The sequence below is a fragment of the Oryctolagus cuniculus genome, chromosome 10 (assembly GCF_051225735.1).
Source record: "Oryctolagus cuniculus isolate XC-2025 breed Fujian yellow rabbit chromosome 10, ASM5122573v1, whole genome shotgun sequence".
Classification (NCBI taxonomy): domain Eukaryota; kingdom Metazoa; phylum Chordata; class Mammalia; order Lagomorpha; family Leporidae; genus Oryctolagus; species Oryctolagus cuniculus.
The window spans coordinates 4,922,790-4,945,245 of NC_142876.1; the positions used below are offsets into that span (position 1 = coordinate 4,922,790).

At 45.5% G+C, this 22,456-nt stretch overlaps 1 long non-coding RNA gene across 7 annotated transcripts in view; it reads left to right on the forward strand.

Annotated features, from left to right (window-relative positions):
• LOC149123674 (uncharacterized) overlaps positions 1-13,680 on the forward strand; it is a 49,341-nt gene extending 35,661 nt beyond the window's left edge. For 4 of the 7 annotated variants that reach the window (XR_016213871.1, XR_016213863.1, XR_016213867.1 and 1 more), the window contains one exon: positions 7,114-7,424. This is a non-coding gene — a long non-coding RNA (uncharacterized LOC149123674). Of the gene's footprint in view, positions 1-5,279; positions 5,329-5,683; positions 5,854-7,113; positions 7,425-11,549; positions 11,584-12,032 lie in introns of those variants that run through there. The other 3 variants (XR_016213865.1, XR_016213866.1, XR_016213870.1) reach the window with 3 other exon arrangements.
• The last annotated feature ends 8,776 nt before the right edge of the window (positions 13,681-22,456 follow it).

Here is a 22,456-nt window from a genome sequence, read left to right on the forward strand (position 1 = left end):
TCTGGGTCACATTACTAAGCAAATGACCCACAGTGCCCAAGTGCTGGCCAGGTATGAGGGTACCTGGAGTAGGAGGTAGAGAAGATCATGGATATTAAAAAATGGCCTAGGTCTTGGGATAGCAATGGAAACTTTTTTTTTTTTCCGACAGGCAGAGTGGACAGTGAGAGAGAGAGACAGAGAGAAAGGTCTTCCTTTTGCCGTTGGTTCACCCTCCAATGGCCGCCACGGCTGGTGCGCTGCGGCTGGCGCACTGCGCTGATCCGAAGGCAGGGGCCAGGTGCTTCCCCTGGTCTCCCATGGGGTGCAGGGCCCAAGCACTTGGGTCATCCTCCACTGCCCTCCCTGGCCACAGCAGAGAGCTGGCCTGGAAGAGGGGCAACCGGGACAGAATCTGGTGCCCCGACTGTGACTAGAACTCAGTGTGCCAGTGCCGCAAGGCGGAGGATTAGCCTAGTGAGCCGCGGCGCCGGCTTTTTTTTTCTTTTTTTTCAATGGAAACTATAGCTTGTCTAGTATCACTCTCCATGTTAGATTTTTCAGATGTGGCAAGCCACCAACTTGAAGGCCTTTTCTTGCCCTGGACTTAATAGGATGTGTGATCTGAGTGGTGTATGCCATAGACTATCATGCGTCGCTTCTGCTTGGCCTCACATGCTCTGGTCCATGTCTTACTTCAGTCCTGCTATGGTAACCAACCTCCTTGGGTTCAACCGGGGGCACCTGGCTTCAGCTATACTAAATGAGTGTCTCTCTGCTCCAGAGAACACTTGAGCAAACCTAGAATTATGGGGGAATGAACACAGTAGTGTAGCCCTTTACCAACAAGGACTTAAAGCCAGTATGGCAATGATCCCTTATTTTTGGACATGGGGAACATTCTACATTCTGATGCATAGATTGAGGTCAGGTGCCCATGGCTACAGCCATCTCCAAAAAGCATGTGTGAGTTCCTCTACTCCCTTTCTGTTTCCCGTACTTTCACGTCTAAGAACACACTTTATGTGTAAGTTCTGGGCTTAAGCTCTGCTTTTGTGGGAACAGCTGGAGAATCCAGGCAGGCACTATTTCCCCTGGGTTTTCATTCCTTTCCCCTGGGTTTTCGTTCCTTTCCCCTGGGTTTTCATTCCTTTCCCCTGGGTTTTCATTCCTTTCCAGTGAATTACAGTCTAATTCGAGGGGCCAGGAGTGATTCTGTGCTGTTTATCTCCTGGTGCATTTTCAGCAAATCCATTTGTTATGGACTGAATTGTGTCTTCTCCCTTCACCAGGATATGAGGAAATACATTCCTGTTATATTCTGTTATGGCAGCACAGCTGACTACTGTACTCTGTCCAAGCTTCTAACAGGGCGATTTTATCTTCTGTAGTGTCCAGGCTAGGTTTTACCTGACTAGACTTTGGATTTTAATATATATATATATACATATATATATACACACATATAGTGTATATATATAAGTATATATAGATTTAGATTCTCACAAGTTATAATCTTATCTTTTCTGAAAATATGTATTTGCTTCCCCCCATTTTGATCGTCTAATTCTCTTCACAATGTGATTCATTTGAGATTGTTCCATCATCAACAGTTTGTTAAGCCCCATCCCATTGCAATGCTACTTTGTCTCATTTAGCATTAAGCTTCCTCATGTGCTTTGGGATGTCCCACAGAGATTTTGAATGAGTCAAATTGGATAATGTATAAGAAACTCTACAAGCCATAGATTCTATGTCCATGTTGTTATCTCCATCACTCAATATTCATTCAGGGGCCATGGTGGCTCCCCTCTGACCCAGTTGTCCACTTTGTGCAGGATGACACCCACACCACTAGTGATCTCAGACCTAGTTTGCTTCCTTACCAGGGAGTGAACTTGGCCAGTTCACCTCACTGTTACTGCACTCATCTGTGCTCAGTTGTCCTGAGGCTGCACTGGGACCCTGGTTCCTCCTAGTCGTGGCTTGTCCTGAAGTACTGGATTCAGCAGACCTAGGACTGTGAACCAATGTGGAGCAGACACCACCTCCCCTTTCCCCCATAGCGCTAATGTGTAAAGTGTTAGTGCTGGAAGGGAGAAGCTCTACAGATCCTACAAGGGCCAGTCCTGATACAGCAAAAAATGGGGCCGTAAACAAGAGCAGAAACATTTCCTGAGGAGACTCAATTTCTATGTCAGAACTGACCCTGGAGCAGGAGGCCTGGAGCCAGGAGATTGGAGGGGAACGCACCACTTCTGCACTAGAGCTTTCCAAGCTGGGATGAGGAGGGGCCAGGTGAGAACGCAGTGGGCTGCAGGCACTGCTGCTCTGGCTGGGTGTCCTCATCCAGCCTCAGCTGCCATGGTTGCAGAGACAGTGACAGCGGCAGCAGAGGTGCGTAACTTGACTTAGCACTTAACTCTGTGCTTCTCAGCAGTCCTAGGGGAATGAATGCCAGTACATGGCCATTTTACTGCAGAGGGAACCAGCCAAAGAGCAATTAAATAACTCGTCCAACACTAAAAAGATAGTAAGAAAAACTTGTGGTGGGAACCCAGGTAATCTGACTTCCCTGCCCTAACCCTCCTATTCCATGATGCTTGTTGGGATGGCAACATGGGTGTGGCTCCACCCTCCTAGGGTCGCTGTGGCCCTGCCTTTGGGCTCCTATTGCTCTGGGTCTGGTTCCTACTTCTTGTGTGGATGCCACTGGACTCTTCCCATTTAACTGCATTGGTGGTCTAAATTCCAGATTCATGAACTTCTCCCTAGAACCTCCTTCTTCACTCCAGGACTTGCGATGGAAATGTGCCAGTGAGCTTATGTGACTAAGTGAAAGTTAGAGTAATGAAAATACACTTAAGCTACAGCCATAAATTTCAGATCTTTCATTAGTTTATATTGGTGTTTCAGTTGACTTAATCAATTAAAGCTTCCTACAAATTGGTTTGTATTGGTTTGGTTTTCTCCCAGGAATATTCTTAGGTGTTTTCTCCTTGGTTTGTTGTGTCTTCAGGAATTCAGAAGAGCCCAGTTGGATATGGTTCTTCCTGGTGTGTTAGCAGTGTGTTTCTGTTGTGTATGAAGCCTTTCTTCTATGTCTTTTGTCCAGTCAATGTCTCCAGGTAGACCAGATGGCCTGAGGGTGCTGCTGCTTCACAGTGACCACAGTGCTCATCACTAAGGAACCTGCTTGCTGTTCTATTTCCTCCCTTGTGACTGAGCTCAATGTCTATTGCTTCGCTTTCCTCCTTTTATAATGCCTTCTAAGGAAAAAGCTGGTAACGGGAAGCTATTTCTTACTGACACAGGGGATATACTGTTGATGGGTTCTTAACTGTGTTGGAAATAAAGAAAAGCTGGTTTTCTTCCCTGCGTCCTCTCAGCCTGACTCCTGTTTCCCCAGGCAATGCCAGTAGAGAGGAAGTGGAGAGCTTTCCTGGTGACAATGCAGTACGTCAGTGCCATCCCTGGGACCCTCAGTCCCTCCCTCCCTTCACACGAGTCCTGAGTGGAGCGGGCTCTGTCCTGGTGCCTCTGGCGGCTTCTCTGCTGCCACAGTCATGGTGGTGTGTCTCCACTGTCAGTGTGCACATCTCCCCCGTCCTCTTCTTGCCATCGTGCTGCTGCTGCCACTCTGGAGAAATCTTCCAAGTAGGAGAGTCCCTAGATGGCCCTGAGTGAAGTTAGCTTTCATTCCTTTCAGAGGACCCTGGCTCTTTGCTGTGCAGCAGCTGTGCCTACCCCTGCTCCCAGCCCCCAGAGCTCTGGGTGAGTTCTCTGAGTCACTCAGAGGAGCAGCTATGCGAGGAGCCATGCACAAGGACACACTCAGACCAGGCTCTTCCAGCCAGCAGCAGTGTCCCCAAATGTGGCCAGGTCTTCTGCCACCCACCCCCATGCTGTCTCTGTTGGCCACTTTCCTATCAAGGCTTGGCTGTCTTCCATTATGTTTGGTCCTCAGGCTTAATTGTGATGCCTCAGAACATTAATTCTGAATTTTAAGTCTCTTTTAGTCTTTTCTGAAGTTTTTTCTTGAAAGTGGTGCACATGGAGATCTTATTTCTAATCTAAGGGGGACTTTGTGGATCCAGACCTCCATCATGACACTTGTCAATCTTCCAGTGAAAGCCAAAGGTAAAGAAACGCAGTCTGTTACCTTGGATACAGAACACACTGAGAATCCTCACTGGAATAAGGCTTGCCCAAGTTAGAACGGGGCTGTGAAAGCATCGCAGACACATTTCCAATGTCTTCTCTGTCGTATTTTACATTTGACAGGTTTTATTCCTACATTAGTTAGCCAGGAAATGACTATTTCCAAAGAACTCTGGCAATGTCCTAAAAAATAACTGACTGAATCAGCGTTTTGCAGAATCAGAAATTCTGAGGGATGTGGAAGTCTATGGACAGGAAGCAACAAACACATGAGCTACTGAGCTGTGATGCTAGGGTTCAAGGAAGGAGCATCTTTTAAAACAGAGATGCAGAGGAAAGACAGCATCTTGCTTCTGGGATACAAACAGTATTTATTTCAGGAGCACTAGGAAGTTCCAAGAACCTTTTCCCCTCATGGGATCTTGACCCAAGTTTGGTCACATTGACCACCACTGTCTAATCCAATGAACAATAGGAAAATACTTCTATGGCTCAATTTTTGATACATCTGTCCAAAGCATAGTTAACCCTGTGCCGCTTCTCCTTGCTGCTATGTTTGCTGGCTGTAAGTGCTCATAAATAGTTGCTTGGACCAGGAGAGATTCTACAAAGTGCTCTGACCTTTAAACAGCAACACTCAGGGTCTTTGAAGCCAACCTGTAGAACACTCAGAGGACCGTATAATGGCAAAAGGGGCTAAACCCTTCCCTGGCCACATGACAGCCTTCTGGAGCAGGTAGGGGAACATGGGAGTCCTCTCAGCTTTCTGGAACCCTCTCCTGGCCTTTCTGCTCCAGTTTACCTCCATCTGCACAGGGAGATTATTCTAGATGTGAATATCCATTTTCTTTTCTGCGTCTGTGGCAAAGGAAATCCCTCTGCCTGGCAGGGTACCCAGGAGTGTTTTTTGTAATCTGCATTTACATGACTGAAGGTTAGACAGGCAGACAGGGTAGGAGTAGGTACCCAGGTGAGGGTCAGGAGACAGGAGTGTTAGAAAATCTAAGAACACATTTTATCCTTTGTTAGATATCAATAAAATTATAGCTGGGTCAATTTTGCTGCATCTTTCCTAAACTGGCAGCTAATTTTGAAACATTTGCATCTTTTAACTTATGTTTCCCTATCTCCCATCCCAGGATAATAGTACCTGCATTACTGAAGACGCAAGGCAAGCTGCAGGTTAAGGTAACCCACAGGGGTCAGAGGCAGAGAAAAGAGAAAGACAGGGTGCAGGGGGAGGAGGCCAGGTGAGAGGTCATACCAACAGGGGTCAGAGACTGCAGGGAAGGGAAGAACCCTGAGCAACCAAGGCTCCAGTCTGACAGATGCCAATGAGAACTTGGCTCAGTGCAAGCTGAGTCAGGGAGCCACTTGGAAGCTGACCTGGGCAGGGCGTCAGAGCTCTGCTTCCAAGGTAGGGCAAGTGGGGAAAGTTCTCAGGTTGCAATGGTCATCAGACTGCCCTCTGGAAATAAGGCAAGGAGAATGAACGAAACTCAAGAGAGGACAGAAGTGAGAATGAGCCAGTCCATTGCTTAAGGCAGGGGTGCCAGTAACCCACAAGGAAGAGAAAGAGAAGACTCCAGGCTACAGATCATGTGGGTGGAGAAAGGAAGACCCCAGATGGTCCTCATCTATGACAACTCAAAGATGCAGAGCCCCTCCCTTCCTCTCCGAGCTTCTCTGCTCTGCTGGTTGGTGGGAGTGCAGGTGTGTTGTCCCGTGACACTGAGGGGGTAGGGTTGGATGTATTGCATAGTTGGGTGGGTACAAGGCCACTCACTGAGCCTCCCCAGTCTTCCACTCACCTGCTAACAAAGTCTGTTCTTTTTTTTTAAAATTTATTTGACAGAGAAATGTCTTCCTTCTGTTAGTTCACTCCCCAAATGGCTGCTATAGCTGGAAGTGCGCTGGTCTGAAGCCAGGAGCCAGGTGCTTCTTCCTGGTCTCCCACATGGGTGCAGGGGCCCAAGCATTTGGTCCATCCACCACTGCCCTCCTGGACCACAGCAGAGAACTGGACTGGAAGAGGAGCAAATGGGACTAGAAACCGCTGCCCATATGGGATGCCAGCACTGCAGGTGGAGGATTAACCAAGTGAGCCACAGCGCTGGCCCTAAAAGTCTGTTCTAGAAAAAAATATCTGCCCTGTGTATGATTTCTATGCCTGGGCAAAGCCAACTCCCACAGTAGTTGAGATCCCAATTTCTAGAATCAGTTCTACAGCCTGGAGGCCTTGCCTCTCACAGCAAGTAGGCAAATGACCCAAGGCAAGCTGCTGTGTAAAACACTGGCCCCTCATCCAGTGCTCACAATGCCTGGCTCAGGCTTTAATCACGAGCAGGTAGAAAAGAGTTAGCCCAGTCCCTGGCACATAATCCATTCTCATGAAACAGTATCACGGCCGGTGCCGCGGCTCACTAGGCTAATCCTCCGCCTTGTGGTGCCGGCATACCGGGTTCTAGTCCCGGTTGGGGCGCCGGATTCTGTCCCAGTTGCCCCTCTTCCAGGCCAGCTCTCTGCTGTGGCCAGGCAGTGCAGTGGAGGATGGCCCAAGTACTTGGGCCCTGCACCCCATGGGAGACCAGGATAAGTACCTGGCTCCTGCCATTGGATTGGATCAGCGTGGTGGGCCAGCCACAGCGCGCTGGCCGCGGCGGCCATTGGAGGGTGAACCAATGGCAAAAGGAAGACCTTTCTCTCTGTCTCTCTCTCTCTCACTGTCCACTCTGCCTGTCAAAAAACAAACAAACAAACAAACAAACAAAAAAAGAAACAGTATCACCAATACTAAAACCAGAATGAAACTTCTACATATGAATTCAATAGTTGCTGCATTCAAAGTGTTTGCTACTGTATACTGAAGAATTAAGAATTCGGCATAGTGGTCTGACTTTGTCCCTCTTCCTGGAGCTAACTTCCAAACTCTTGGGGTTTCCTCAGTGACCAGGGATTTGTTGATATTTCCAGGACCCTGGACAACACCTGCTGGTTGTGCTAAGTAGATGACTCAGAGGGATGGCTGGCCACACCAGGAAGAATATAATTGAATCCATCCTACCTGTGTAATGGAGCTCCTGCTAGAACTGTGGATGCCAAGGCTCACGTGAACGGGACTGTGAGTGCCCTGTGCATGGCCTACCATTCACGGATGACTTGAGGATAATTGGAACCTGAGGACACCGAGGTTTGGTGTTTGGTACCTCCTGGTCCCTGATTCTGTCCAAGTGCCTCTTCATTTGGCTGGTTTTGTGTATGGTAAAGTTGTAATACTTTCTGAATTCTGTGTCTTTCTAGCAAATTATTAAACCTGAGCAAGTCCCTGGGTAGGGATGGGGGGAGCTATGAATGTGTGGTTGATGTCAGAAGTCTTGGGTGTTCTTGTGCTCTTAACCTTGAGTCTGGCTGACTCTGGGTACCAGCTGGCCTCAGGCACAGCCTTGGAGCCCTGCTCAGTGATACGCTCAGCAGCCACTCCATCTGTCAGAACTGCACATAAGAAGACATCTGCGCGCGTGTGTGTATGTGTGTGCAGCCTCCATTCTCTCCTGGTGTTCTGACCGCAAAATCCTGCTGAAATGGCCCTGCCCTTGCATCCCTGTTGCAATTGCTCACATACACAAAATCACACCACCCATTTCTGTGGCACTAGCTTACAATTTCTTCATGGACTTTACAGACACCCTCATATTCCTATGAAGTGTACACTGCTCTGTACAGCTGGGGTGCTCAGTGAGGTTGAATTGAATGCCAAAGCTATTGATTCAACTTCTGCAAAGTGCACAGTTGTTGAATGGTACCCAGCCAAGCCATGAATGTCCAGGACAGCAGTTTGTCACATGCCCTTGAGCACTGAGTTACCTTGCCTCTTGCCAACATAACTTGTTTTCCCTGCACTGTTCTTGGCTCTCACTCTATCTCATCCATTTCTAAAAGAGTAAGTGCAGGGCTCACGGTATGCTCCGTGGCAGAGACACTGTAGCTTCGGTGCCAAGTGCCCCTGTGTTTATTTCTCAGCTGCCCTTGCGGTTAGATTTGGGCCATATACTTAGTTGAGGCTAATGGGCTGCAAAGTCTTTAACTATCACTGTGCAGCCTCCCAGCTCTCTCCTTCCATCTGACCAAGGGTCCAGATGGTGTGAGTCCAAGATGGGAAGCCTCTGCTGGCCCATGTCCCATGTCCCTGTGTCCCTGAGCAGACACAGTCCAGCCCCTTGTGGGCCTGTGCTTTGACAAACAGTGAAGTCTTTGTTTTGCTTTTGAGATTTTGCTTTTTGGTTTGCTTTGTTACCACTGATCAATAGGCTTGGCCTCATGGTCCTGGTAAACTTAGCAAACAGCAAGCTACTAGCTGTGACTGGGGGGTTAGTAAAAGCCAGATCAGAATTTCTCATTTGTGGTGGCAAACTCAAGAAGAAGAAAGGGAAGACAAAGCAGAATTCCTCTATTTTTGTTGTATAAAGTCTGACTGCATATATTTTGCTTCCAAATGTGAGAAAAAACTTTCTAAAATGTGTTTTGCAGAATGTACTTGAGAAGTTAACCATGGTATGGAGGAAAGTTTCTCAACCTTGTCTCTAGAAACACTTTGGCTTGAATAATTCCTTGCTCTTGAGGTGGTCCCATGCATTGTGGAATGTTTAGTCAAATTCTTGACCTGTACTCACCAGTTGCCAGCAGCATGCACAGGTCCCATCACCTAGAGTTGTGACCATCAAAAATGTCTTCAGATATTGCCACCGGCCCTAAGGGTCAATGTCCTCCCCCTGTTGAGAACCCCAGGCTCAAAAGGAAGTGTTGCCTTGAGACTGAACAAAAAGGTTCAGATCATGGAGGCATAGAGGCTGTAATCAAGTGAAAGCCAGGGTTAAAAGCCCTAACACCCGTAGCTGCTTCAGGCTGGAGACAGAAGTGGGAGAAACACAAGAAAAGTCCACCGTGTTGTAGGTACCTGGGTTGGGGGCTCGGCTTAAGTTTCATCCCTACCGCCCACTAGCTCTTTGGTTGTGGGTAGCTGGAGCTGAGGAAAGTGTAGCTTTCTCATGGATAAATGTGGAATAACAGCAATAATTCAGAATGTTCATGAAAGAGCACAAACAGCCTGTTGTTACCTGTAGGCACGATGCATATCTGAATTCTTCAAGGTGCCGTTTTCCAGATTCTGCAAGAAATGATGATTTTCATTTCACATCGTGACCTGGAAAGGGTGACTGACAGATCACCTGAATCAACCCAGACACCCAATAAAGGCTGATGCTACTTCACCACACATCTCTTGGCTGTCAGAGTTGCATTGGGAGCTTTCCTTCTGGGTTTTCATCGCCTTCCTTTTGACACTGGCACTGGTACCTGTTTTTCTTGTTTCTCCCACTCCAATTCTCACCTTAAGTGGCCAGACATGTTAAGGGTTTGAATCCTGGCTTTCAGCCATTCGCAGCTTCTATGCCCCTGTGGTGGGCACATTCTTTGCTCAACCTCAAGGTACCTGTTTCTCCCAGCATAAAAGCACCAAACCTCATTCCCTTCAGCTTTTGCTCCCAGCCACTTGCAAAGGCTAAATAAGTAATTTGATAAGCAGGTTGAAGGCTAAGATGGCAGAAGTTGATATTGGCTTACAGTTCTCTTGAGAACTGTCTCTTCACACTTTTAGCAACTTACACTTACCAGTGCGCCAGTGTCTTTACATCACTGCCAGCACTTGGTGTTGCATTCTCTGTAATTTTAGCTATTCCAGTGGGTGTATATTGGTATTTCCTTTGGTTTGAATGAGGTCTTCTTAGAGGTATGCTTCCTAACCTAAAGAAAAGGTTAATTCTTGATAGGCAATATGATGAAAGACTCTTAAGGAAGATTCTGATGATCTTGCATGTAAGCAAACACACAGTTATTCAGTTCATAATACATATTAAGTGCAACACTAGATAATCTGCACACACTATTGCATTTAATGCTTTCAACTATCCATGCATTCCCCCTTTTCTCATTTTATAGAAGAAACAGACTTTAGAAACATTTAATGATTTATCTCGAATACCCTATTTCTGAATTTTTAGCTCATATCACATGGATGGCTAAGATTTTTTATAGTATTGATGCTGGTATTAAGAATTGTGTTTCTTTGTAGAATACAGAGAGCATATGTGGGGGTGGGTTTGGGGAGATAGAAATTGAGAGAGTCTCTGAGCATACTGTGAGATTTCTGTGGGATAGAAAGGAACTGAAACTGGGATGCTGATTCCCAATTTAGTGTTGAGTTCATCTAGCTCCAGAGAGCTCTGGAGGCACTTGTGATGTAATTGCCCATATACCACTGCAAAACACTCAAAAGTGCTCTGTGGGGGGTGATAGACAATCTTGACCTCACACTTCCTCCTCTAGTGCTTTAATCCCCATAATCTCTAGACCTGCGCAGTCCGGCAGAGAGAGAGGGCAGTTAGTATCGTCAGGCTTGTATTAAAGAACTGATGCTGGAAATGCTGTACTGAGTTGTTCAAGATCACAGAGTGGACAGAGCCAGACAAGAATCCAAGTTCAAGCCCTTTTCTGCTTTAGAAATATTGTGATATACTCACATGTGATATACTTTCTGGAGGGTCCTTTGTGACATGTCTGGGTCCAATTATTTCCAAGTTCTGTCTTGTTGAATGTGGAGTTCACTACAAGAAAAATGAAAGGATATAGTTTTATTATTGAAGTCTTGGTAGCTGACTTATATTGGATGATTACAATGTGACTGGCACTATGCTAAAAGCTTTAGGCACACACGTCCTAATAACAACACAGTGAGACAGGCACTGCCCTGTGTGGAAGAAGACACCAAGGTGAAGTTTGTATTGTGCCCAAGGACATGGAACTGAAACCTAGACATGAATGACACACTAGACCCATTAGCCAATATGTTTGTGAATGTGAAAAGCAGCCAAAACCAAATGATTTTACAGAAAGGGGCTGCCAGCTCGTTAGTAAGGAATCTACAGGGGTCATGAGCACAGGGTTGGGTGGTACTATGATTCCTGGCATTGGGATGACAGAAGGCTCAGCCTGCCCATCAGAACCCAAGAGCACATCTTGGAGAAGCTCTGCTTCTCAGCTCTAACCCACTTCCCTGTGGCTTCCAGCAGCTCTCAGGGACACCAAATGAAATGGCCACGTTAGATGGCTTGCCCTGCCCTTTGCACTGTCCCCCTCCTTCTCTCAATAGGAAAAGCATTGTGGTTAATGCACACACCTATAGGGGCAACTTCATAGAGTTACAAGTCAAAGTGAGCTAGTCACAGGTGGGACATCATTGCTCAGCCATTCCTTTTGTTTAAAAGGAGCCATTTCTGACATACGGAGAGTTACTGAGAGCCCTGAACATGCCAGCAGGACACACATTTTAACATTTTCCCCTATTTTCCTTGCAGCCTTTAAATGAAGAGATTAACTCTTTTGGATTAGGTGAGACTCTACTGCTGATCCCAGGCCATTCAATTTGTAAGGCAAAACTCTTGATTTTCCCCAAAAATCTGTTCATCCCTAGCCTCCCTTATTTCAGTAAAAGGCACAAACATTCCCCAGTTCCTCTGGTCTCCCCTTTGCCCTTCTCTTCCCTTCATGATCTGCCTGCAGCTCATCAGCTGGCCCTGGTATCTGTGCGTCCAGTGTCTTCTCATGTCCCCCACCTCACAGAGTCTCCATCTTCCTCCCCAGACTCCGTGGACCCCTGCTTCCACCCTGTATCTTCTGCAATCAGTCCTTTACCCAGCAATCTGAGTGCTATTTTAAAAAGTGAATCACAGCAGATCATTGGTCCACAGTCCATCCATAGACCACCCCCACCACTTCCCATGGCCCATAGGACCCAGAGCAACCATCCGAATGCCCTCTGCCCTCCTCCCTTCATCCAGGTCCTCGCTCAGGAACACCTTTCCCAGAGGCCCCTGCAAGACTCTACAGCACCTGCACTGGCTGCTGCTTTGCTTGCTCTGTGGCCACCCTGGTCTTTCCATTGTAGTCATAAACCACTGACATCACCTGTGGGGAGCAACCTGGACTGGACTGAGTTACTGGAATTAAGACTTATTCTATGCATCTGCTCTCCCACAATATGAAGCTGGGAGAGGAGAAAACAGCTTCTACGCAGCTGCCTCCAGTTCAACCAATAAACTGTAGGACCTGCTCCTGATTGGAGGAGAGCAGCGTACTCGGCGTGTGGGTAGCAGAGTTGGGATTGGCAGAGGAGGACTATAAAGGAGGAGAGAGACGGCATGCACCAGGAACATCTAAGAGGAACATCTATCTGAAGGAACACCTGTGCAGCCCCCGAGAGAGCCAGCTGGCGGTGTGCCGCTCCCCCGCGGAAGTGGGGAAGGTGGCAGGGGGAACTGCCCTTCCACGGAGGTGGAAGGGACGGTAGCCAACCCGGGAAGAACCAGCAGCAAACCCGGGGAGGGCCGAGAAGATGAAAGAACAGCGCAGGGTCCTGTGTCGTTCCTCCACGAAGAGGGGGAGCGACAATCACCTAACACATTCATTGGTTTGTCTCATCCACTCCCCTGCCCTCGGGTATAAGCGTCAGGACTGGTCTTGTTCACACTGCATTCCCATGACCAACCATCTCAGGCACAGAGCAGGCGCTGGCTTTCCAGTCACCAAACGGGCAAATGTGTCTCATCAGAATGCTTTCCACCAAGAGGACATCCACCATAATGAAGCTGAATTGTATTAAGTCTCCTTCTAATTTGCTGTCTTTATCATGTGTTTCCGTAGTTATGTTGGTTCCATGAAAACTGGCATATTTGAAATGTTCACAAAACACTACCATATGATAATAACCTTTTGCTATTGCTCTTTCTTTCCTGATCCCAAAATGTTTTAGAGGTTTATATATGTTGGTACTGGAAGTTATGGTGCATTTATTTAATGGTTGTGCAGATTTTATTGAATGAACAAATCAGTTTATCCATTCCTCTAATGTAATATTTGTCTGCATTTTCATTTTGTTCCTATATATTTTAAATATTCCATCCTTACCCTGAAGTTGTAAAACTATGCTCCTATATTTTCTTTTAAAATTTAAAGTGTGTTCCTAAAGAACTTTATTTTGTCCTACTTGATATGCTTCCTAATAGGGAATTATTTTATTTTTCATACAGAAATCCACCTAAGCATGTGCCGTTTTAAGTTTGAATTTTATTTTTGGATCGGTAATGCATTGGGTTGGTCTGAAGATGAGAACGATGCTATAAAATGCTGAGTGGTCTTGTTTCTTCCCAAGCCCATCTGCTTTCTTCTTACACCATCAGTTCCTGTGCGTTGTGGTATGTTTCTCTGTGTGACTGAAGCTATTAGGATGAGATAGTCTTATTTTACCTTTCTTTGTCTGGAGCTCATACCCTACGAGTACATGGAGAGCGTCACGTTTTCTTTTGCAGCTGAGCTGTCTTCTACTGTGAGGAGCTATCAGAGTGTGTTTGACCAGTTTCCTAAAGATGAACATTTTGGCTGTCTCTAGGGGCTTTTTATTTATCACTAACAATGCTGCAATAAATGACCTTAGACACACATCGTTTCACATGTGATGAATTCCCAGAGGAGGGATGTTCGGGTTAAAGGGTATATGCACATGCATTTGAAATTATGATAGATGCTGCCAATTAGCCTCCACAGCTGTTGAGTCATGCTGCACTTCCGTCAGGGCTGCCTGAGAGCTCCCCTCTCCCCGTCGGCTTGTCAATAGCAAGTGCTGAACTTGTGAATTTTGGACAAGGGAAAAAGGTGTCAAGAGTTTTTTTTTTTTTTACATTTTTATTCCATTATTTTCATGTTTTGCTTTTACACTGAGTTATAACTAGAATTGTGGACATCGATCTAAACCCTTATGTGACGTGTGAATTCATAAGCGTTGTATATAGATCTTATGCACATATTTAGCACTCGGAGTAAACACAGGGCATTTCCTGCACACTCGACAGGCTCTCCTTCCTGTACAGTCAGTGCCACACCCCACAGGCTGCCACTCTGCAGATCTCCGTAATCGCATAGTGTCTCTGCCTGAGTTTGAATTTCGTGATTATTTGGAATTGTGGAGTATCGCCTCCTCGGGATAAGTGTTTTCCCACTCACACTGTGCCTGTCAGGTTCACCACACTCTGACGTGGATCCTGCTTATTTCTCTTTTTGCAGCATGGCCTTCACTGTAGAAATATGCTGGAGTTCACGTAACTGTTTCGTGATGGTGGATGTTCTGGTTTCCACTTTGGAATATTATGTGTGATTCTGTGTTTCTGCCCTGACTGTTGATTGTTACATCATAGAATAAGCCACCCAGTGGTGCTTTGATCTCTAAGGGTTCTGTGGATTGACTGGACTCCCGTCTCCGCTCAGCGGCTCTTTTGGGTTTTTCATGTGGCTTCAGTTGCACAGTCTGAGGGGCTGGATCAGTGGAGTTGGGCATCTGAGGTGACGGTCACCCACCACTGCCCATCAGGAACGAAACTGGGGCTGTCAAACACAGTGTCTGAGTAATGCATTTTATATTAGTTATATCTCGTACATTTAGAGCAAGTCCAAAGTAGCAAAAAACATGCCAAAGTTACCCTACCATACCACTTCCCATTAAAAAATTTGACAGTTAGAAAACCTGCAGTAGGGGCCGGTGCTGTGGCATAGGGGTAAAGCTGCTGCCTGTAGTGCCGGCATCCCATCTGGGCACCTGTTTGAGTCCTGGCTGCTCCACTTCCACTCCAGCTCTCTGCTATGGCCTGGGAAAACAGTAGAAGGTGACCCAGGTGCTTGGGGCCCTGAACCCATGTGGGAGACCTGGAAGAAGCTCCTAACTCCTGGCTTTGGATTGGCACAACTCCAGCCATTGCGGTCATCTGGGGAGTGAATCAGCAGATGGAAGATCTCTCTCTTCCTCTCCTTCTCTCTCTGTGTGACCCTGAACTTCAAATAAATGAATACATCTTTAAAAGGAAAAAAAAGAAAACCTGCAGTACTGATGAGACTGGGGGGAAGAGACCCTGTCATACGCTGCTGCTGAAAGTATAAAACTTCTCAAAATCTCTGCAATGTGGGTCACAGTTTCAATGCCCGTCCTCATTCTGTGCTATCCAGGGACACCACAACCCCCTGCCCCGCGGAAGCGACTCTGTTGCAAGTGGAGGTGATGCGGGTGATGCTGGACATGCTTGTCTTCCGACATTCAGAAGAGAATTCCCAACCTTTCATGGTTAGCTCTGGGGGTTACAGAAAACTGAGATTAGGACATCTGCTCAGACATGTCAACACCTAGGAGGAACAGAGACGAAGACATCTGTCCAGGGGCTGGAACCATGGCTTAGCCAGTAAAGCTGCCTCCTGCAGCACCAGCATCCACTACAGGTGCCGGTTCGAGTCCCAGCTGCTGCACTTCCAATTAGGCTCTCTGCTAATGGCCTGGGAAGGCAGCAGAGGATGGCCAAAGTACTTGGGCCCCTGCACTCACATGGGTGACCCAAAGAAAGCTCCTGGCTTCAGATCCGCCCAACTATTTGGGGAGTGAGCCAGCAGATGGAAGATCTCGCTCTCGCTCTCTCTGTCTCTGTCTCTCTCTCACTTTCTGTAACTGTCCTTCAAATAAATAACTTTTTTAAAATCAAAAGACATCTGTCCAGACATGCCAACACCCGTGGGGAAATGGGGTTACAGTAAACAGAGATTCAGACACCTGCTCTCCACAGAGGTCTTCATCTTTCCACAAGGTTTTTCTCCTTTTCTCTCTGATTGTGGCCTCATTTCCTTGTCACCTTGATTCAGCGAAAACAATAAAAAGAAATTCCAAGGAGTGGTGTAAGGGCTAAGGTTTTATCTATGTGTAGCATAGTCAAATATTTATGTCAGTTGAATCTAGAACCTCAGTTTCTGCCTATGTTAACTTTTCAATCCTTTAGTTGGGGGAAAAGAGGTTCTAATTAGGAGTCTTCATCTTCGTTCATTTAGTTTTTTTTTTTTTTTTGCCAGAGTGTCTTGGCTTTCCATGCCTGAAATACTTTCATGGGCTTTTCAGCCAGATCAGAATGCCTTTAGGGCTGATTCTGAGGCCAGAGTGCTGTTTAGGACATCCGCCATTCTATGAGTCTGCTGAGTATCTCGCTTCCCACGTTGGATCACTCTCCCCTTTATTTATTCTATCAGTTAGTATTAGCAGGTACTAGACTTGTTTATGTGCTCCCTTTGACTCTTAGTCCTTTCATTATGATCAATTGTGAACTGAAATTGATCACTTGGACTAGTGAGATGGCATTGGTACATGCCACCTTGATGGGATTAAATTGGAGTCCCCTGGTATGTTTCTAACTCTACCATTTGGGGCAAGTCAGCTTGAGCATGTCCCAAATTGTACATCTCTTCCCTCTCTTATTCCCACTCTTATGTTTAACAGGGATCACATTTCAGTTAAATTAAAGTTAAAAAAAAAAAAAAAAACAAAAACCTAAATGAAAGATCTCTGTGAGTGAGATCCCAGTGGAAAGAACAGGTCTTCAAAGAAGGAGGTACCTTTCTCTGAAGGGAGGAGAGAACCTCCACTTTGACTATGACCTTGTCTAAACAAGATAAGAGTCGGAGAACTCAAGGGGCTTCCATAGCCTTGGAAACTCATGACTGGTGCATAGGGAGATTACTGATGCCATAAACAAGAGTGTCAATTTGTAAAGTCAACAACAGGAGTCACTGTGCACTTACTCCTCATGTAGGATCTCTGTCCTTAATGTGCTGTACATTGAGACTTAATGCTATAACGAGTACTCAAACAGTATATTTCACTTTGTGTTTCTATGGGGGTGCAAACTGTTGAAATGTTTACTTAATGTATACCAAACTGATCTTCTGTAAAAAAAAAAAAAGAAGAAGAAATTATCAATTCCCAACTTGACTCTCACTGGGATTAGACATGACAATAGGTCTGATCTGATTTCATCATCATTTAAAAAATCATCTATTATTTTTCACTTTATGTTTCTGTGTGGGAGCAAACTGTTGAAATCTTTACTTAATGTATGCTAAACTGATCTTCTGTATATAAAGAGAATCGAAAATGAATCTTGATGTGAATGGAAGGGGAGAGGGAGTGGGAAAGGGGAGGGTTGTGGGTGGGAGGGACGTTATGGGGGGGAAGCCATTGTAATCCATAAGCCATACTTTGGAAATTTATATTCATTAAATAAAAGTTAAAAAAAAAAAGAAAAGGAGTCTTCGTTCAGGCTATAACATGGCTAAAAATACTGGGAGATGTCTTCCAACTCACTTTATAATTCTAGTGGCCTTGAGATTAAAACAAAGGGTGTGGGCATGTGACATAGTAATTAAAATGCTATTTGGGATATCCACATTCCATGTCAGAGTTCCTAAGTTTGGGTTGCTTCCTGCTAATGAACACCCTGGAGGCAGCAGGTGATGGCTCAAGTACCTGATCCCTGCCATTCGTGGAGATGTGAGCTAAGTTCCTGGTTCCTGACTCTTGGCTCCAGCCTGACTCAATCCTGACTGTTGCAGGCATTCAGGGATTCAATCAATGGGTGTAGGATCTCTCTCTCTCTCTCTCTCTCTCTCTCTCTCTCTCTCTCTCCTCCCTCCTTCCCTTTCAAATGAAATAACTTTTAAAAAGATAAAATAAGTCAAGCAGGAAAGGAATTTCACTTTGAAAAAATGTAAAAATAATGATTAACATTTTAGCAATTAGTTTTTATAATCAAGTCTTGTAGGATTTGTCATAGGAAAGCAAGAATGGCTGAACATTGGAGAGAGTACAATCAACTTTCTGTAACTCTCTTAAGTATGGTCTTCAGTTCCTGCTGTATGATCCTAAGTCAGCCAGGCTGCAATTGAACCCATCAGTGCTCTAGAGGTTGAGGCATGCTGCTGCTGAGCCTATGAATGTTGTAGGTACCTGGGTTAGTTGCTCAGTCTTGGGAAATGATTCCACTGAGCCCATCAACATTAACAAACTGCTTCTGACCCCCCACTCAGCCTGTTTGCACGAAGGGAATGTCCTCAATCCAGTTTCCTGTAACAAAGGAAGCTTCCTAAAGCCTTTTAAATAGTTATTTCTGAGTTTTCAAAAGGTTCACTTTTTGTTCCATCATCTTTCACATGAATTTTCTCCCCTCCTCAGTTTAGCACTGCTAGCATCTGCTTAATGTGTCTGTGGCACAAGATGCCCTGGCACCAAGGGGCATTTCTATCTCATTGTATTTTGGCAACTTCAAAAGGTTTGAGTGTGAGATTGAGAGTAACTGTCATGGGTAGAAAGTTAATGGTAAATCTGTAACAGATGCTAAGTAATTTGTTTAACAAAATCCATAATATATGACAAGGTTATTATTTTCTGTTCTTTTTAAACTTTTATTTAATAAGTATAAATTTCCAAAGTACAGCTTATGGATTACAATGGCTGTTTCCCCCTCATAACCTCCCTCCCACCCACACCCCTCCCATCTCCTGCTCCCTCTCCCATCCCATGCTTCATCAAGAGTCAATTCCAATTATCTTTATATACAGAAGATCAATTTAGCATATATTAAGTAAAGATTTCAACAGTTTGCACCCACACAGAAACACAAAGTATACAGTACTGTTTGAGTACTAGTTATAGCATTAATTCACATTGTACAACACATTAAGGACAGAGATCCTACATGGGGAGTAAGTGCACAGTGACTCCTGCTGTTGATTTAACATTTGACACTCTTGTTTATGGCTTCAGTAATCACCCGAGGCTCTTGTCATGAGTTGCCAAGGCTATGGAAGCCTCTTGAGTTCGCTGACTTCAATCTTATTCAGACAAGGTCATAGTCAAAGTGGAAGTCTCTCCTCCCTTCAGAGAAAGGTACCTCCTTCTTTGATGGTCCATTGTTTGCGCTGGGATCTCACTCACAGAGGTACAATGTCCTCTATGGTCGAAATAAACCACAATCCTGAATTGCTCTGTCTCTCACTGCAATGCTCAAACCGTATCCTTAGATATTTTCTCTGACATTCAGGAAAGCACAAACTGAATAAGTCCATGTCTGGTGTTTTGTCATTAGTGTTAGATAGTTACAGTAGGGAAACCATCGTCTTCCTACAGCCTCGAATGGGAATATTTTGTGTCTTTTGTGTCTGAACTTCAGGAAGACATCACACCTTATTGATGCTCTTGTTCAGTTAACTACAGTGAAAACGTTCTCAAACCGAAAGGCGCGGCTGCAGTGTGTGACAGTGCCACACGGTCTCCTGTGCTGGAGTAGCATGGCTGGGGAGGGGGCCCGGGAGTTGTTGTTCAGTGTGTATACAGTTTGGGTAACCCAGCAATAGCATTTGCTGCACTATTCTGTGCTACACTTAACTCTGTTGCACGATGTCTAAGGGATCATCCTGAATGTTACCACAATGAAAAAAAGAGAGGACAGCTAATATGTGTGCTGGTACCCCAAAGCCAGTGTGTGAGCATGTTCACTGAAGATATTGTAAATCATGACCTGGGTTCATTGAAGATATGTGTGTATGTATATATATATATATCATTATATATATCATTATATATATTACATAATCATATATACAACTTACGTATAAATATCTAAAAGTGTGAATAAGAATAAGAGTATCAAAATATTCACAATTCGGGGTAGTATGGAATGTACACGCATACCTCACACATACTTTACTAGATTTGAACTGCTGGTGTTTTTACTGATGCTGGCATTTTCTGTTCATGCGTTTGCAGTCCAAGGCTGTCAAGGTTAGAGGTGGGGGCTGTACTTCGCACACCCCAGGGCACATTGCTCCCTAGGGATTAGGGTAAAGGGATGTAGATGCATTTCTGATAAGGTATTGGCCTCTTTAAATATAGCTTTAAAAACAAGAAAAGTAATTTGACTGTCAATTTGTAAAATGTAAAACCTTATAAAGGTTCTATCACATTTTATGTTCTATGAAAAAGGTTAATGATATTTAAAAATGGATCATTAATATTCCTTCCTGTCTGAAATCAGAAATTTTGTGACAACCCCATGAAGAAGAATGGCTATGAAAGGGCCAGGAGGGTGGGTGTTGAAGCGATTTGGACTCATTTTGAGAAATTCCTCTGTTCTTGGCCCAGATCCACACTTAAGTAAGCCCAGGCATTAGGGACCCCTCTTAAATATTCATAAGATAGCTGGAGGGGGAGATGGCTCCTATAAAACTGATCAGAAGAGACAAAGAAGGAGTTGGTTTTATTTTTACTAAATATGCTTGCTGTAAACTACAAGCATTTTAACCTCTGTTACCTTTATACTTTGTGTGTTACTAGTCTTCTGCTTTCTGTATCAGGAGTGGGAATCAAGGTTGCACAGTGATTAATAAAGTGTCAACTTGTCTGGGCAAAGGGATGCCCAGGTGGCTGGTAGCACGTTATTTCTGGTGTGTCTGTGAGGCTACTTCCAGAGGAGATTAGCCTTTTCTTCCCCAGTTGGTTAAGTAGCTGAGTAAAGATTACTCTCACCAATGTGGGCTGGCATTGCCAATCCGCTGAGGGTCTCAGAGAGGCAGAGAGAGGGCCAATCTGCTCCCAGCTTGCACTGGGACATCTGTTTTTTCTTGCCTTTGGCTCTCTATGTTCTTGGCTCTTGGGCCTTCAGTTTTGGACCAGAACTTAACAGCTCTGATTTTCCTGGGCCTCGAGCATGCAGACGGCAACCCCGGGGCCTTCTCAGCCTCTATCTACACGTGTCCCATTGCTCCATCATGAACTTCTGTGGCTGCTACCCTGACTGTCGCGTCTATGTTCTGTTTCTCTGGACAACCCCCACGAACGTGAGGTGTGATCCCCGAATCCCTGTAACTAGCAGCACATCCCAGACATTGCGGGCCCCAGGTGAGGTCGATCACGCGCCATCGTCTCTCACTGTGGGTACACAAAGAAGAATCAGAGTCACCCAGGGTCGCAGTCAGACAGGCTGGTGTAGCCTTGTCCCATCTGCCCCTTTAGTGAGAATTGCTGTCCTTGTTGTCTCAAGACACACATCAGTTTACAAGAGTCATGGAGCAAATTTAAAGGCATTTTGTGGTCTATGTTGTATGAAATTTGTTTCTATACATTTATTATCTCTTTTAGAAGGCTTTTTGTTTTATACTTTATTTTACACAGAGTTTCATAAAGATTTTATTACAAATTAAATCCTTCCTATTAGGAAATGGTTTTGGTTATTAGTCACTGGTGGTTTATACTGCTGTAGAAGTAAAATGCATTTTATTTGAAACACAAACAAATGTCAAGAATCACTAAAGAAAGAAAAGCAGTTCAGGTGGCACAGGGGCCAAAAGTGGGGATAGAAAATACTGCCTCGTTCCTTGAAAAAAAAAAAAATACCTGTGCAGAGAAATAGAGTGACCATGAGACAGATATATCTAGGCAGACAGACAGACCAACAGATAGAGAGAGAAATCTTCCACTCTCTGGTTCACTTCTCAAATGCCCACAGTGGCTGGGGTTGGAACAGGCAGAAGCCCGAGGGCTGGGAACTCAGACCAAACCTCCTACTTGGGTGTAGGAATCTAACTGCCTGGGCTGCCAGCGTGGCCTCCCAGGGGCTATGATAGAGGAAGGTGGAGCAGGAGCCAGAGCTGGGACACAGCCCCAGGCATCCTGATATGGGATGCAGCAGTCTTTTTTTGACAGGCAGAGTGGACAGTGAGAGAGAGAGACAGAGAGAAAGGTCTTCCTTTTGCCGTTGGTTCACCCTCCAATGGCCGCCGCGGCTGGCACGCTGTGGCTGGCGCACCGCGCTGATCCGATGGCAGGAGCCAGGTGCTTATCCTGGTCTTCCCTGGGGTGCAGGGCCCAAGCACTTGGGCCATCCTCCACTGCCCTTCCTGGCCACAGCAGAGAGCTGGCCTGGAAGAGGGGCAACCGGGACAGAATCCGGCGCCCCGACCGGGACTAGAACCCGGTGTGCCGGCGCCACTAGGTGGAGGATTAGCCTAGTGAGCCATGGTGCCGGCCAAGATGCGACCGTCTTAACCAGTGTCTTCACCACTAGACCTCCCTACTTTCTACATCACCAATTATGTAGAATCTGTTAGACAGATTGTTGTCTATGTCCTTTCTATGTCTCAGTTGCTTTCTCTGTGAAAGTTTAAAGTAGATAAAAAGGGTTACTTCATCTTTTTCAATTGATAAGACTTGTTGATTCTCAAGAATTGTGTGTATTTTTGGTGTGCAGCGTAGCACTTCAATATGCGTATACAACACGTGTTGGTGAAATCAGGGTAACAGGAAGTGGGCATTTCCCCTTGTTTGACATTTCTTTGTGATTGGAGGCTTGAA